Source organism: Trachypithecus francoisi, unplaced genomic scaffold (assembly GCF_009764315.1).
Source record: "Trachypithecus francoisi isolate TF-2019V2 unplaced genomic scaffold, Tfra_2.0 Lachesis_group0, whole genome shotgun sequence".
Classification (NCBI taxonomy): Eukaryota; Metazoa; Chordata; class Mammalia; order Primates; family Cercopithecidae; genus Trachypithecus; species Trachypithecus francoisi.
Window position 1 is genome coordinate 155,112,078 of NW_022681453.1, and position 15,074 is coordinate 155,127,151.

At 47.3% G+C, this 15,074-nt stretch overlaps 1 long non-coding RNA gene across 1 annotated transcript in view; it reads right to left on the reverse strand.

Moving 5' to 3' along the window:
• LOC117077593 overlaps positions 1–9,769 on the reverse strand; it is a 32,354-nt gene extending 22,585 nt beyond the window's left edge. The window contains exon 1 of the long non-coding RNA XR_004434808.1: positions 9,733–9,769. This is a non-coding gene — a long non-coding RNA (uncharacterized LOC117077593). The remainder of the gene's footprint in view (positions 1–9,732) is intronic.
• Positions 9,770–15,074: the final 5,305 nt, after the last annotated feature.

The window sequence follows — 15,074 nt, forward strand, 5'->3', positions numbered from 1 at the left end:
GTGGGGCCGGGGAAAAAAACCTATATTACTGAGCTCTCACCCGTGCCGAGCACTGTGCTAAATATAATACATTGGTGATCTCATTTAATTCTTGCAATTTCCCTGTGTGGAAGCTCCATTTCACAGATAAGGAAACAGGGTGGGAGAGGTTAAGTGACTGGGCCAAGCTCACATAATCCAAGTGGCTAACTCAATACAGGTTCCCAGGTATTTGTGGCTCTATGTCCCACCCAGGGCTGCACAAGGGTGTTTAGAGCATAGGCTTTGGGTCCCAACTGTATTGGATACTAGCTCCATGACTTTGGAAAGTGCCTTAACCTCTCCTCTTCTCTTGGTTTCTTCATCTATATAATTGGGAAATAACAGCACTTAGCTCAGAAGGCTATTGTTTTTTTTGTTTTTTTGTTTTTTTTTTGAGACGGAGTCTCGCTCTGTCGCCCGGGCTGGAGCGCAGTGGCCGGATCTCAGCTCACTGCAAGCTCCGCCTCCCGGGTTCACGCCATTCTCCTGCCTCAGCCTCCTGAGTAGCTGGGACTACAGGCGCCCACCACCTCGCCCGGCTAGATTTTTGTATTTTTTTAGTAGAGACGGGGTTTCACCGTGTTAGCCAGGATGGTCTCGATCTCCTGACCTCGTGATCCGTCCGTCTCGGCCTCCCAAAGTGCTGGGATTACAGGCTTGAGCCACCGCGCCCGGCCAGAAGGCTATTGTTACAATTAAATGAAATAATACGCAGGAAGTATTCGGCCACATCTGGCACGTAGTAATTGCTCAATAAATGGCAGCTCTTACTATTGTCCTGAAACTACACTGCTCCAGACATATCACCTGGACCCCTGTGACCCAGTGCCGGCCTGAATGTCCCACCTGGAGAAGGCCCCATCCTGAGATCCTCTTAATTCGTTTCACTTTTCCTACCACTGGATTTTAGGACCCAGAGCCCCATATGCAAATGCAGGCAGGTACACGGACACAAAGAGGAATGTACACATCATCAAGCAAGTGCACATAATCACAGGGGAGCGTATCTTTGGAGATATTAGGAGCCCTATCACCCACAGGCAAACTCACCTCAGAACAACTGCCACAAGACGGCAGCCTAAGAAGTAACCGTAAATCGGCAGAGCTCTTCTGACCCCAGCCACGCCCTGGGCTTCTCTGTCACTGGGGTCTCTCCCAGTCTTGTGGCAGGGGGGCTGGTTGTGCACAAGAAGCTCTTGAGAACACATGCTGCTTTCGTGACCTCATTAGGGAATGTTGGTACATCAAAGCAGGGTGGCTGGGGTTTTAACCTAGGAAAGTGAGGCATCTGTGCTTTTGTTTACTCTTTGGTGGCCAAGAGTTCCTTTTAAATGCCTCTTTGACAGATTCTGAGTCCCAAAATATATACTTAGACCAGATGGGTTAGTAAAAGGGACAACAAATAAAACTACTTTTTCTCTAAGATATATGCAATAAGGCCGGGCGCGGTGGCTCAAGCCTGTAATCCCAGCACTTTGGGAGGCCGAGACGGGCGGATCACGAGGTCAGGAGATCGAGACCATCCTGGCTAACACGGTGAAACCCCGTCTCTACTAAAAATACAAAAACTAGCCGGGCGAGGTGGCGGGCGCCTGTAGTCCCAGCTACTCGGGAGGCTGAGGCGGGAGAATGGCGTAAACCTGGGAGGCGGAGCTTGCAGTGAGCTGAGATCTGGCCACTGCACTCCAGTCCCTGCGACAGAGCGAGACTCTGCCTCAAAAAAAAAAAAAAAAAAAAGATATATGCAATAAGGGGCTGCTGGCTGGGGACACTGCAATCTGTTTTATGTCTTCTGCTGGCATTTAACCTGTAAAATATGTGGGTTCTAAATCTGCATCTTGCTTAACAAGATGGCAGTAAAGGGCAATAGTGTCTGTTTTCCATTTTTGGAAATCAGATCCAAAGGAGTGGTGAACTTAGAAGACCTGAGAATTCACCTCCGATGGTTTCCAGTGTATGCCAGCATCTCCCCTGACCCCCAATCCAGGAAGGAGGGGCACTTCCACCCTCCATTCATTCCATAAACTGGCATTTATTATGTATTTCCCATTTCCAGGCACTAAACTAAAAGCTTTACATGCATTATTTCATTGACTCCACCTCACAAAACCTTACATAAGTAACATACAATAACTACTATTATGATCCCTGTTTTATAGATAAGGAAACTGAGGCTCAGCAATATTAAGTAATTTGCCCAAAGTTCTTAGCCAAGAAGTGGCAGGTACAGAAAGTAGATTTATTTCTATTTCTCTGACTCCAGTACTTAATTTCTAACTACTTTACAGCCATACCTCTGCCCCCTACCAGGGAAATCCTAAGAACCCATGAAGACCCAGATAGGTAATAATGGAGAATGGAAAGTTCCTGGTTTCTGTCCTCAAGGGCCTTTCCATCTACTTGGGGGCAGGAACAACAAGTCAGAGTCGCCACTATGACACTGGGGTAGTTTTCCTGGAGAAGTGTCTTAGAAGATAAGGTTCAAGAAAAGCCCAGGACCTGGGGCTTCTTCCCATGGCCCACTTTTGCCAGAATCCCACAGACACACCATTTTGGCCAGTATTTCACTGGAACAGGTGATAGGGGAGAACTCAGCCATGTTCTGATGACACAGGTGGCATAATATAATCTTGACTCGACCTTGCTGGCTACCCACGGATGCCCTGTTTCAAAGGTAACACAATCTATTACCTCAAGCAGGAGCTAATATCAAGAATGGAGTCAGAATCATCGTGTTTCCCCCTGTGAACTGCTGTGACCAAGAGAAGCACTTTCAAAGGGCAACTGATAAAATTGCTATTTTGACCCTCCTTTTAGCTGAAAACCAGACACCATCAAAATAGCTTTTCTTTTTATTAGCTGCATTATTGGAGAAATAGTGAGGGATTGATTTCATAATTGATTCTCCAAATAAAGATAATGTCTGTTGAGCAAGGAAGCAGGAGAAGGGCTGACCAAGGACGGTTGTGTGTGTGTGCACTCATCTGCCATGTCATGTGTCCACATCTCAGCTCACATCATGTGGTTCTCTCAGACCCCCTTGCTCAACCTCCATAGACAAAACCTCTATGCTCCTCGACTTCATGGAATGCAAAATCATCTAAGCACATCGTCCTGATTTCAGCTTCGTGATTTCATCATCCTGAAAGCAGCAAGCCATAATGAAGCAGTGATTGTATCAACAGCCTTCAAAATGAATAAAAAGTTTAAAACAGGTTATTCACTCAACAACTATTTACTGAGGAGACAAGTAAGATGTTGAAGATACAAAAAAAGCTAGTCCCTGCCCTTATACAGTGTATAAGCTAGTGGGGGAGGCAGACATAATCAAATAATCATGTAAGTAAAAAAAAACTACCAAAAAGTAAAAAATTAAAAGAATAAATTACCAAAGATGATGGTAGCTTGGCTAGTGGGGTGGCAATGAAGATGAAGACAAGAGGCCAAGATGGACAGGTCCCTAAAAGGTACTAAAAGCTAAGAAGACAGTGGCCGGGCGCGGTGGCCCACGCCTGTAATCCCAGCACTTTGGGAGGTCGAGGCGGGCAGATCACGAAGTCATAAGATTGAGACCATCCTGGCTAACACGGTGAAACCCCGTCTCTACTAAAAATACAAAAAATTAGCCAGGCATGGTGGCGGGCGCCTATAGTCCCAACTACTCGGGAGGCTGAGGCAGGAGAATGGTGTGAACCCGGGAGGCGGAGCTTACAGTGAATCGAGATGGCGCCACTGCACTCCAGCCTGGGTGACAGAGCAAGACTCCATCTCAAAAAAAAAAAAGAAGAAGAAGAAGACAGGTACTAAGAGGTGTTGGTGACAGACATGGGTAGTGAGTGAGAGGAAAGAGTCAAGTATGATTCCTGGTCCCCGGGCCTGGGAATCTGCAGAAGGACCAGGTTGGGGATAAAGGCAGTTCATGAGTTTAGTCTTGGCCATGTGAAGCCCTAGATGCCTTGGCGTGATCCAAGTGGAAGTGTCAAGTGAGTCACTGCATATATGGGTTTGAGGGTCCAATGACCAGTCATGAGTGGAAACAAAACTTTGAGAGTCAGGTGGTGATGAAAGCCTTAAGTGTGAACGAAGTTGACTGAGTGAGAAGATGCGTTGGGACGAGAATCAGCTGCAGAACTGGGTCTTGGAAAACTCCATCACTGAGCTTGGGGTCTCCCCAGTAACAAAGATCCCAGTCATTTTGGCACCACTTCAATGTGATGACTCCCAGTTCTGCCACTGACCCTGTGTGCATTCCGAATCCAGTACTTAACCTGTCTGAGCTTCCATGTCACACACCCCACACATTCTTTGTCAGTCTTTAATCTCTCCCATTTTACTAACTCCCTACTCATACACAATTCCTGCCTCGAAACTCCTCCTTCACTCCCAGCCCCCACCCCAGCCCGTTGGTGAAAGGGAATGAGAGCTCCAGAACCAGCTGTTTCCTTTCTGAGAGGTCCTCAGGCCTGAAAGCTCTTTGGAATCACCAGGGAATTTAACAAGATACTAATGTCCTGGCCCCACCAGGAGATGCTGATGTCATTGGTCTGGATGGCCTGGGTGGTGTGAGTTTTTCAAAGCTCCCCAGGTGGCGCTAGTGTGCAGCCAGAGTTTAGAATCCGGGCTTAGAACCAGAAAAGCTGGGATCCCCCAACTGGCCAACTCATTGCCTGGCTTTGTACACAACGCTGTGACAGGAAGGATTTCTCCAGCATTGCAACTGGTAGCCATAGCTGGCTCCCCCCAGGACAAGATGTGGATCTCCAGACCGAGGCAAGCTTTGGCTCAGAAGGAGGGCACTCTTCACCTCAGATTTGGGGACACGTGACCCTTAGGGGCTGAGAGCCTAGACTTTGGCATCAGACTGCTGAATCTTAGCTCCTCTTACAGGCCTGGAGATTTGGACAATCACCAAGGCTTTCTGAGCTTCAGTTTTCACCGTGTAAGAAAAGGAACACAGGGTCAGGTGCCGTGGCTTACACCTGTAATACCAACAGTCTGGGAGGCTGAGGCAGGCAGATCACAAGGTCAGGAGATCGAGACCATCCTGGCTAACATGGTGAAACCCCGTCTCTGCTAAAAATACAAAAAGTTAGCCGGGCGTGGTGGCACGCATCTGTAGTCCCAGCTACTCAGGAGGCTGAGGTAGGAGAATCGTTTGAACCCAGAGGAAGAGGTTGCAATGAGCCAAGACTGCACCACTGTACTCCAGCCTGGGCAACAAAGCAAGACTCCATCTCAAAAAAAAAGAAAAAAGAAAAGGAACACAGTAGCCAGCAGTGTGGGAGTGTCGCAAGAGGGACTTGCTATAATCTCCATACACAGTACCAGCTCATAGACGCTCTCAATAAATTGTTATGGGTGTGATTTTTAACAACAGCAAAGTTCCTCCTTCCTCCCATGAGTACCCTCTCTTCTCCCTCCTCTCCTTTATTCTCTGGTCACCCCCTTGACTCCCCAAAATGTCCAACAGGTTAGTGTCATAGGGCATATCCAACAATAAAAATATAATAACTATTACTTTTTTTAACGTTTATTTTAGGTTCAAAGGTACATGTGCAGGTTTGTTATATAGGTAAACTTATGTCACGGGGGTTTGTTGTACAGATTATTTCATCAACCAGGTACTAAGTGTCGTACCCAATAGCTATTTTTTCTTTTCCTCTCCCTCCTTCCACGCTACACCCTCAAGTGGGCCCCAATGTCTGTTGTTCCCCTCTGTGTCCATGAGTTCTCATCATTTTTCTCCCACTTATAAGTGAGAGCATTCAGTATTTGGTTTTCTGTTCCTGCATTAGTTTGCTAAAAACGATGGCCTCCAGCTTCATTCATGCTCCTGCAAAGGACATGATCTCATTCTTTCTTATGGCTGTGTAGTATTCCATGGTGTACATGTACTACATTTTCTTTATCCAGTCAGCCACTGATAGGCATTTAGGTTGATTCCATGTCTTTGCTGTTGTGAATGGTGCTGCAATGAACATATGCGTGTATGTGACAATTTATATTCTTTTGGATATATACCCAACAATGGGATTGCTGAGTCAAATGAGCTGCCACTTATTACGTATTGACTCTGTCAGTCTTTACTGATGATTTAGACTTGAGCACAGATGCTCACACCAATGGCATGAGGCAGTAATAACCCCATCTTCATGAGGTTCTGGAAGTTTAAGCATGAAGCTGTGACACAGTAGGCAGTGGCAACTTAGGCCTGTCTGACTCTAGAGACAGAGCTATTCCTGCCCCTTGTAGTAATTCTGGTTCACAACATGCTTATTGGTCCACTTGTCATAGTTAGATTATTTTTAAATTATATAATCTTAGTTTAAACTCTGGAATGGGTAATATTAAATTATGCTCCACAGGGCCCTAGGGATCCACAAGGATCCCTTCACATGTTTCCTAAAGCATACCCCTACATGCTTTGGGAAACACGTGAAGCCAGGCTTTGATGCCTGCAACCTCCACTCCAACCAGAGCAACTCTACTTCCATCTATTGGGAAAACCACCAATTTTACAGATGAGGAAATTTTCAGTTAGTTGGAGGCAGGGCCCTTTCCTCCTCCCAGAATGCGGAAGACACATGACTTTCCCATTCCAGAGCTTGCTCTGTGGTACCAACCCACCATTTTTGCAACCACAGGGGCCCTTCCTCTGCCTGGTGGGCTGCCATTAGGACACAAAGAGGGGGCACCCCCTCCACAGGGCCAGAGGCTTCACTGCCCTATTTGTACTCGATTCCCGGCTCATTCCTACCAACCCCACTGGCTGTGGTGTCAGAAAGTGCAGACTTGTACTGAGCGCTGGGTCACCCTGAGCCCCCTGTTTATTTTCCTTCCTGGATACATTGGTGACTCGGTGTTTGAAAAGCTCCAACAAGGCTGAAACAAGAGTTCATAGGAGAATGGACATTCACCTCAAGGAGGCCTGCTGGTGATTTGGAATGTCCCTTTGGAAGGCTTTTTAATAAACTTTGTTTGTATCTGCCTTGATGAGGAACACATTTGCCAGGGACTTTGCAGGGATGTTTGGTTTCGAGGCTTCCCTTTCTTGGCCTTAGAAGTTCTTGGTGGCAGTGGCTGCCTGCAGACCCTTGGGACTCCCCTGTGGAGCGCTGACCTGCCTCCAGCTTTGTCCCAGTAACTTTAGTCGTGCTACACTCCTGGCCCCTGGTGTCCCTGATAAACTCCAGGGCAGAAATTACTGGGTCAGAAAGTGTGAAAGTTCAACAGGAAAATAGGTCCCATCGCCTTTTTAAGAAGCTTCCAAGCCTAGCACTGACATTTGTTTTTTCAATCCATCCAGCAATGTCTTTGACTCCTGCCTCTCCCAGTTCTCCACTTTTCCAGCCTACAACAATTATGAGAATTAATTTTAGTCTTTTGCACATGTGCATGCACACACACACACACACACAGCTGCAGCAGCAGCAGCAGCAGCAGCTCCTGGCCAAACAGCAGCTCCTGGCCCATTATAAAGAGGAAAACATTTTTGCTCTTCACAACAATATCCTATTTGGCCAAAAAGAGATGAACATTCAGTCCCAAATGCTCAGTGGCTTGGGGTATGTGCACGTTGACCAGTCACAATCGGGGGAAGTGGTGGCAATGCCACCCTTGCTGCAGTTATTTCCATTTTGGCTCTGGATGCAGAAAGCAGAAGGTGGTCTAACTAAAGCTGTTAGGTGGGCTGTGATTCCAGGTCGGGAAAAAGGGCAGAGGCAGGAGAGCAGAGGATGACTTCCACGAGGCCCAACTGTATTGAGTGCCCACCCTGACTGACCGATTTGGCAAAAATAGTAACAACATGGAGAGAGGTGGCAAGAAGGAGACACAAGTAAGAAATGCACTACAATTCATTAAGACCAATAAAAATAAATTAGCTAGCCATGGTGTTGCATGCCTATAGTCCCAGCTACTCAAGAGGTTGAGATGGGAGGATCACTTGAACCTGGGAGATAAAGGCTGCTATGAGCTATGCTCGCACCACTGCGCTCCATCCTGGGTGACAGAATGAGATCCTGCCTCAAAACAAAATGCCAAAGTCTGGAACCTGCTGTGGTCAAGGTGGTGCCAGAGGGACAAGGCTTCCCATCAGTCTCTGTAGTCACTCTGGCCTGATTTCAGCTCTCCTCCTTGCTGGCTATGAGATCTTGGACAAGTTACTTAGCCTTTCTTTGCCTCAGTTTTCTCATCTGCAAAATGGGAATATTAATACCTTCCTTGAATGACTGTTTTTAGGATTAGAAATAATATATGATATACATGAATATAAATGCACAGAAAATAATCTGAACAAATAAATACCAAGGTTGAGAGGGGGTGGAGAGAGTAAGGAGGGGATTGAATGGGGGGAGTTCCATTTTCACCAGGCAGATAAGGATAGCAGGTGAGGGAGAGAGAGAAGAAACCGTGTGTGGTGTGTGTGTGTGTGTGTGTGTGAGAGAGAGAGAGATTTATTATATCATGTGCTTAGCACATTGTACATAGCAAATGCTCACTATTAAATAGCAACTTTCACCCCTAAGAAGTCTGAGAAAAGAAAAAAATAAATAGTAACTATTACTGATTTTTTTCTCAAAAAGTCCTGAGTACTATAGATGTGATAAAGGGTTTTTCACCATCAAAAGCCCCTTGTAGAAATCTCTTTTGACTTTGATGGGAAAGAAAGGAAAGAGTTTTGGTCAAGGGTCCCTAATCCCTTCTTTATTTTGATTCAAAAAAACCAATGGGAGAGGAAGCTGGATATGTGGACACTCAGTGGGTCACTTTCTTGTGATGAAATCTGAGAGAGTACAGATCTCCGCCTGGCTGGCCAACCGGTGGCCTCCCTTCCGGCCTCTGCTGGAGCTGCTCTCAGGCTGAGTTCTTGCTGGCCCGGACGGCCTGCAGCGCCTCGCTCCTGATGCCATCCTGGAGGGGCAGCCCAGATATGTGGTACAAAAACACTCCAGCAGCAGCCCATTTCATAACATCACGTGTCCAAATAAATGGAGCTGTTGACTCAGGCTAATTAGATGAGGGACCTTTCCTAAAAAGCAATCTGTGTGAGGCTAAGAAAAACAGGATTCTTGGTGGAATTAGGCCCCTAATCCCTGGCTTCCCCAGCAGAGCCACGGTCTGAAGGAGCCAGGGGGCCTCCCAGAGATGCCCTGTCAAGAGCTGGAGAGAAGGCTGCATTCCTGTCCTGCCACCTGCCTCCAGGCTGGCTCATCCTGCCTGGGCAGGAGGATGGGAGACTCAAGGCCTCAGTGGGACCAGGACCCCTGAGCTGTGGCTGGAGTTCGTGAAGCAGCCCCAGGCTCCCTGCATCACCCGAGTTGGGCTTATTTTGACCTCCAGAAAATGGGCACCTCCTCAAACTGTGGCCACTTGGCTTCCCTTCCAAGTGGAAATAAATGAAAGGCAGGGCTGGGTTTACAGAAGCACACACACCACTACCAGCAAACAAAACAAAGAACACAAAAAGAGAAGGGGGTGTGCTGCAAGGCATCTGCAAGGAGGCCAGCCACCTCACTGGGCTCTCACATCTCTAACCATGGGTACCTGCGAGCAGGGGCCTCATTTGAGCCAGCTCTATACCTGGGCTAGTCCAGATCCAAAACTTACTCTGGCTTCATGGGTACTCCAGGCAAGAAGAGGGGTCAAGAGTGTGGGCTCCGGAGTCAGATCAAGTCAAGGATAGTCTCCACATCCAGGCAGCCTACTCACCTTCTCTCTGAGTCTCTAGTTGCTGCATCTTTAAAAGTTAATAGTTGACTCATTGCCATGTCATAGGGTTTGCTGCAGGGACGAAACCAGGAAATGTGTGTGAAGGGGTTGGCCCCTTGCCCAGCCAATAGGAAATGCCCCTGTCAGTGGCCTACCACTGCCCGTAATGCTTGTGGAGCTTGTGGAGAGTGGGTAAGATTGTGACCCCTGCCTGAACATGGGGAGCTTATGAACTGGGGAGATGGGGTAGACTTTAGAAAGAGGTCTACGCACCCTCAACGAAGAACCAGGGCAACTGGAGTAATCAAGAAGGGCTTTCAAAAGAAGCAAAAATGGCCAGGGAACCATAAAGAAGGGGCAAGGATTCAGGCCAGGTGTGGTAACTCACACCAGTAATCCTAGCACTTCGGAAGGCCAAGGCCAAAGGATCGTTTGAGTCCAGGAGTTCAAGACTGGCCCGGGCAACATATTGAGACCTCATTTCTAAAAAAAAAAAAAATTAGCCAGACATGGTAGTAAGCAACTATGGTCCCAGCTACTTGGGGGGCTAAGGCGGAAGATGGCCTGAGCCCTGGAGGTCAAGGCTGTAGTGAGCCATGATCATGCCACTGTACTCCCACTTGGGTGACAGAGTAAAACCCTGTCTCAAAAAAAAAAAAAAAAAGGAAAAGGAAAAGGCAGGATTTGGATAAATAGAGAGGATAGGGGATAATGAGGATAGGAGGACAATGACATTCAGGTGGGAGGAACAGCAAAGGCCAAGGTGGGGAGCCAGAAAAGAGCCTAAAAAGGCTAACGTGGCAGAAAGGCAGCACATGGGGCCAGCTGGAGGAGTTTGGCATGCTGGGAAAGATAGGCAGATCAGACAGCTGCTCAGCCCTTGAGTGGGCCCAACAAGGCCCTTGACCAAGTAATGGGGCCTGAGCAGTTCTGCATCAATCAAACCTCCACCTCGCATCAGCACCTTGGTCCGGCCACCTGCCTTTGCCTATACAGTTCCTCCCATCTCCAGCTCCTTCTAAGGCTTATGCTCTCATCTGCCTCATATGTACCCAAAACTCACCTTCCCCCAGGAGCCTTCTGTATGGGAAAAACATGGGTTTTGGAGTCAGACTGGGCTTGAGCAAGTCATTCAATTTCAAAATATTTCATGTCTATATTTATACTTGCACAGCTGTAAAATGAGAAAAATATCTACCTCCATGGCTGTAATAAGGATGAAATTAGATACAGTGTGTAGGGTGCCTAGTTGGTGTCTGACACATAAAGGTCCTCAGTAAACATTGTGTATGAATGGATTCAAAGCCATTTAACCTCCAAAATTCCCTCCACTCTACACAAAAAGGCCTTCTCTCCAGCCCGTGAAACCCTAATCGCCTTCTTTCCTCCCGACACTTGCTATCGTAGGCTCCCTACTGGAAGGCTCTCCTTTCGCTCAGCCTAACCAAATCCCCCACAAAAGCCAACTCAGGCTCAGCCGCCTCAGGCCTGGCATCACATGGCCTGTCGATGGTGGACCCAGCATTGCGGGTTACTCTCTCAGTGGGCATGTCTGGCCATCCACACCTAGGGGCAGAGAACACTCCACCTTCCCCTGTGCCCTCCACAACACCCAAGACAAAGCTGGGCACAAGCAGCATGCTGGGTAGGGGCTGCTACTCAAATACCTTCAAAAGCCAAGCAGGTAATGTAAATGAAGGATGATAGCTTGGTGGGGTGGGCTGGGTGTGGTGGCTCAAGCCTGCATTCCAGCACTTTGGGAGGCCAAGGTGGGAGAGAGAATAGCTTGAGCTCAAGGAGTTCAAGACCAGCCTGGGCAACATAGGGAGATCCTCATCTCTACAAAAAAATTAAAATAAAAATTAGTTGGGTGTGGTGGGGCACACCTGTAGGCCTAGCTACTCAGGAGGCTAAGGCAGGAAGATCTCTTGATCTCAGGTGTTTAAGGTTACAGTGAGCTATGATTATGCCACTGCACTCCAGCCTGGGTGACAGAGAGAGACCTTGTCTCAAAAAAAACAAAAAGAAAAAATGAAAAAGTTTGGTGGGATACAGGAAGGTATGGTGGGGCCTGTGTCAAGGGCAAGAGCCGTGTTGTATGTTGATTGGTTGATCAAGTGACACGAGGAAGAGGCTATATAAAGATAGACGTCCTGGATTACTTACTCACCTGGTGACTAGCCAGCTGGCTTCCCCTCTCTCTGGACAGCAGGGTCACTGTGCAAAGAAGCCAATAAAACCTATCCAGGCAACTCCCAAGCTGTGAAAAAGATCAAATGAGTTGGCACTTATGAGAACACTTTGAAAGTCTGACATTCCATGAAGACCTGAGGGACCATGTTCAGAAGTCCTAATATTTTCCCCAAATCCCAGATGATCAGGAACAGGTGTATGGTTGGGAGAGCTTTAAAGGCCCCTGCTGCCCTGCTGGGAGCCATCTCCTATCTCCTTGGGATCTCTGCTGGCCCTAGCTCCAAAAGAGGGTGGTAATTGGGTCCCTCTGGAAAACAGCAGAGGCAGCTTAGGGCAGCTGGAGGCAGCAGAAACCCTACACCCTCCAGAGCCCTGACATTCTCATCCGTTCCCTTCCTGCCCGCCAACTGAGCCTGCAGTTTCCGGGGACCACCTGGCTCCCTGCCCTCCCCTGTTCCCATGGCTCCCTGCTGCTTCCTTCCACTACCCTAGCAGAGGTCAGTGACTGGAGGTGCTCCAAGGCTGTCTTCCCTTCAAGGTTTTGGTGGCAGCTGCCAAAAAGGCACAATGACCTCCTCAACCCCCAGCTCCAGCGTCACCCTCACCTCCTGGGGCAGGGGAACACTGGCCCAGCCTGACCCCAGACAGTGAGGCCAGCTGTCAGCAGTCACCAGAGGCACAAGCTGCCCATGAACAAGTGTGTCCACTGGCTTCACATCAAAAATGATACTCTGATAGTTACGAGGGCTCAGGCACCTGCTTTTTGCCCAGCACTTTCCATATGCACCCAGCAGCTCCAGGAGGCAGTATTATTATATTATTATACCCATTTTTCAGGTGGGGAAACTGCAGCTTAAAGAGGTTAGGTAACTTTCTAAGAGGCAGAAAGAGAATACACCCCCAGTTCTGACTACATACTACATGCTTTTGCTATCAAAACTCCTCATGCACTAACTTCACAAACATTAACTGAGCACCTACTATGTGCCAATCTCTGTTAGAACACAGGATATAACAGTGCGTAAAACAGATAGGATTCTTGCTTGTATGACCTTTATGGGGCAAAAGGAGAAACAGACACAAAGAGTGAAATCACAGAAATATATAAGGAAAAATCATGCAAACACTGCAGGAGAACAGTGCCAGGAGGCTCCTCCCTGTGTGGGGCTCAGGGAAGGCCTCCCAGGGAAGTGTTGTTTGAGCTGAGTCCTGAAGCCAGGGTGCTGAGGGTGGGGTGGGCATGAGGGAGTGCTTCCAGTTGCAGAGAACAGCCTGAGGGAGGAAGGAGAATGACAGGAGCTGAAACACCAATGTGGCTAGAATGCAGGAACCAGGGAGAGCTCCTCAGAAAAGGCTGCAGGGACAGACTAGGCTTTATAGACCAAGATAAGGAGTTTGCTGTCCCTTCAAGAAGCCACTGGAAAAGAACACCAGGTTGGCATATTTCAAAGCCCACACCAGCTGTCATTTGGAAATGGATTGTTCTCACACATACACACACTCACACACATACACACATACACGTACTTCATGCCCATGCCAATCTAGTCACTTCCCCTGAGAGCATCACGACACCCAAGGGCCGAGCTCCTCCTCAGACCCACATCCAGGGCTAGAGTCTTTGCCCTATTCAGCTCAGGTCAGGAACCCAACAAGCTGCTCTGAACACAAACATCCTAAACCCCAAACCCCAACTGCGTGCTAAGAGGCAAATGACAGCAACAGGTCCCAAAGACCATGTGACTGAAAGCAGGTTCACTGGAGTTTCAGTGTGAAGTTGAAAACCTCGTGTGTGCAAAGTGATGATTTTACTGGTTTACATTTTTCCGCAGACTTAAATGTCTCTATCCTCTCCAAAACAGTCGACTCTCATCGTTATCAAAAGACTATATTATGGAAGTGTTCATTATCCTATCTTTTCAACTTTTCTCTATTTTGAAATTTTTCAAAAAAAATAATTTTCAGTTGGGGAGACCTCTTTTACCTCTAAGGGGGCAATTAGGCAGTATCTGCCAAAATCACATCAAAATCACATGTTCATTAATCTTTTAACCAGCAATTCCACTTCTGGGATTATACTGAAACACATGCAAAATTAGATACATTGTCTAAAGTACTGGAGGAAGATCCCACATACATATCTAATTCAAACTGCATAAAAGGAATCAGAAGAAGCTGATAATATATGATGCTTGTGAGGAAAAACCAAGTGGTTAGGAAATGGGGTGGGCAAGACTCGTGTATTTTTAATATTTTGAACCATGTGTCGATATTACCCATTCAGTACATTGGATATATGCGTGCAATGGAATACTACCTGAAAATCAACAGTAATGAACTACAGATGTGCTCAACAACATGGATTAATATACCGAATACTGTGCTGTGCAAAAGAAGCCAGATGCAAAAGACAACATACGGAACAATTCCACTCATGTGAAATTCTAGAAAGACAAATCTAATCTATAGTGACAGAAAGCAAATCAGTGGTTTTCTAGGACTGAAGTAGAGTGAGGGATTGACTAGGAAAGGGCAAAAAGAACCTTCGGGGGTGGGCCGGGTGCGGTGACTCACGCCTGTAATCCCAGCATTTCGGGAGGCCGACGCGGGCAGATCACGAGGTCAGGAGATCGAGACCATCCTGGCTAACATAGTGAAACCCTGTCTCTACTACAAAATACAAAAAGTTAGCCGGACATGGTGGTGGGCACCTGTAGTCCCAGCTACTCGGGAGGCTGAGGCAGGAGAATCCCGTGAACCCAGGAGGCAGAGCTTGCAGTGAGCCAAGATTGCACCACTGCACTCCAGCCTGGGCAACAAAGCAAGACTGTCTTAAAAAAAAAAAAAAAGAATTTTCGGGGGTGACGAAAGTGTTCTATCTTGAGCAAGGTATTCATCATATGGGTGTTTAAATGTGTCAAACATTGCTGAAATGTACACTTAAAGAGGGAACATTTTATTTTATGAAAATTATATCAGAAAAGTTAATTTTTAAAAGGAAAATATGTGTATGTAATATAAATCACTAAGTAAAGAGTTTTAAAGGAACAAAAATCCTTATTGAGAGCCCAGTTGGAAAGGCACTGCATAACAAGCCTGACCTCACTTTGAAAGGGATAGTTAGAAGATAGTCAGGCCAGGCACAGTGG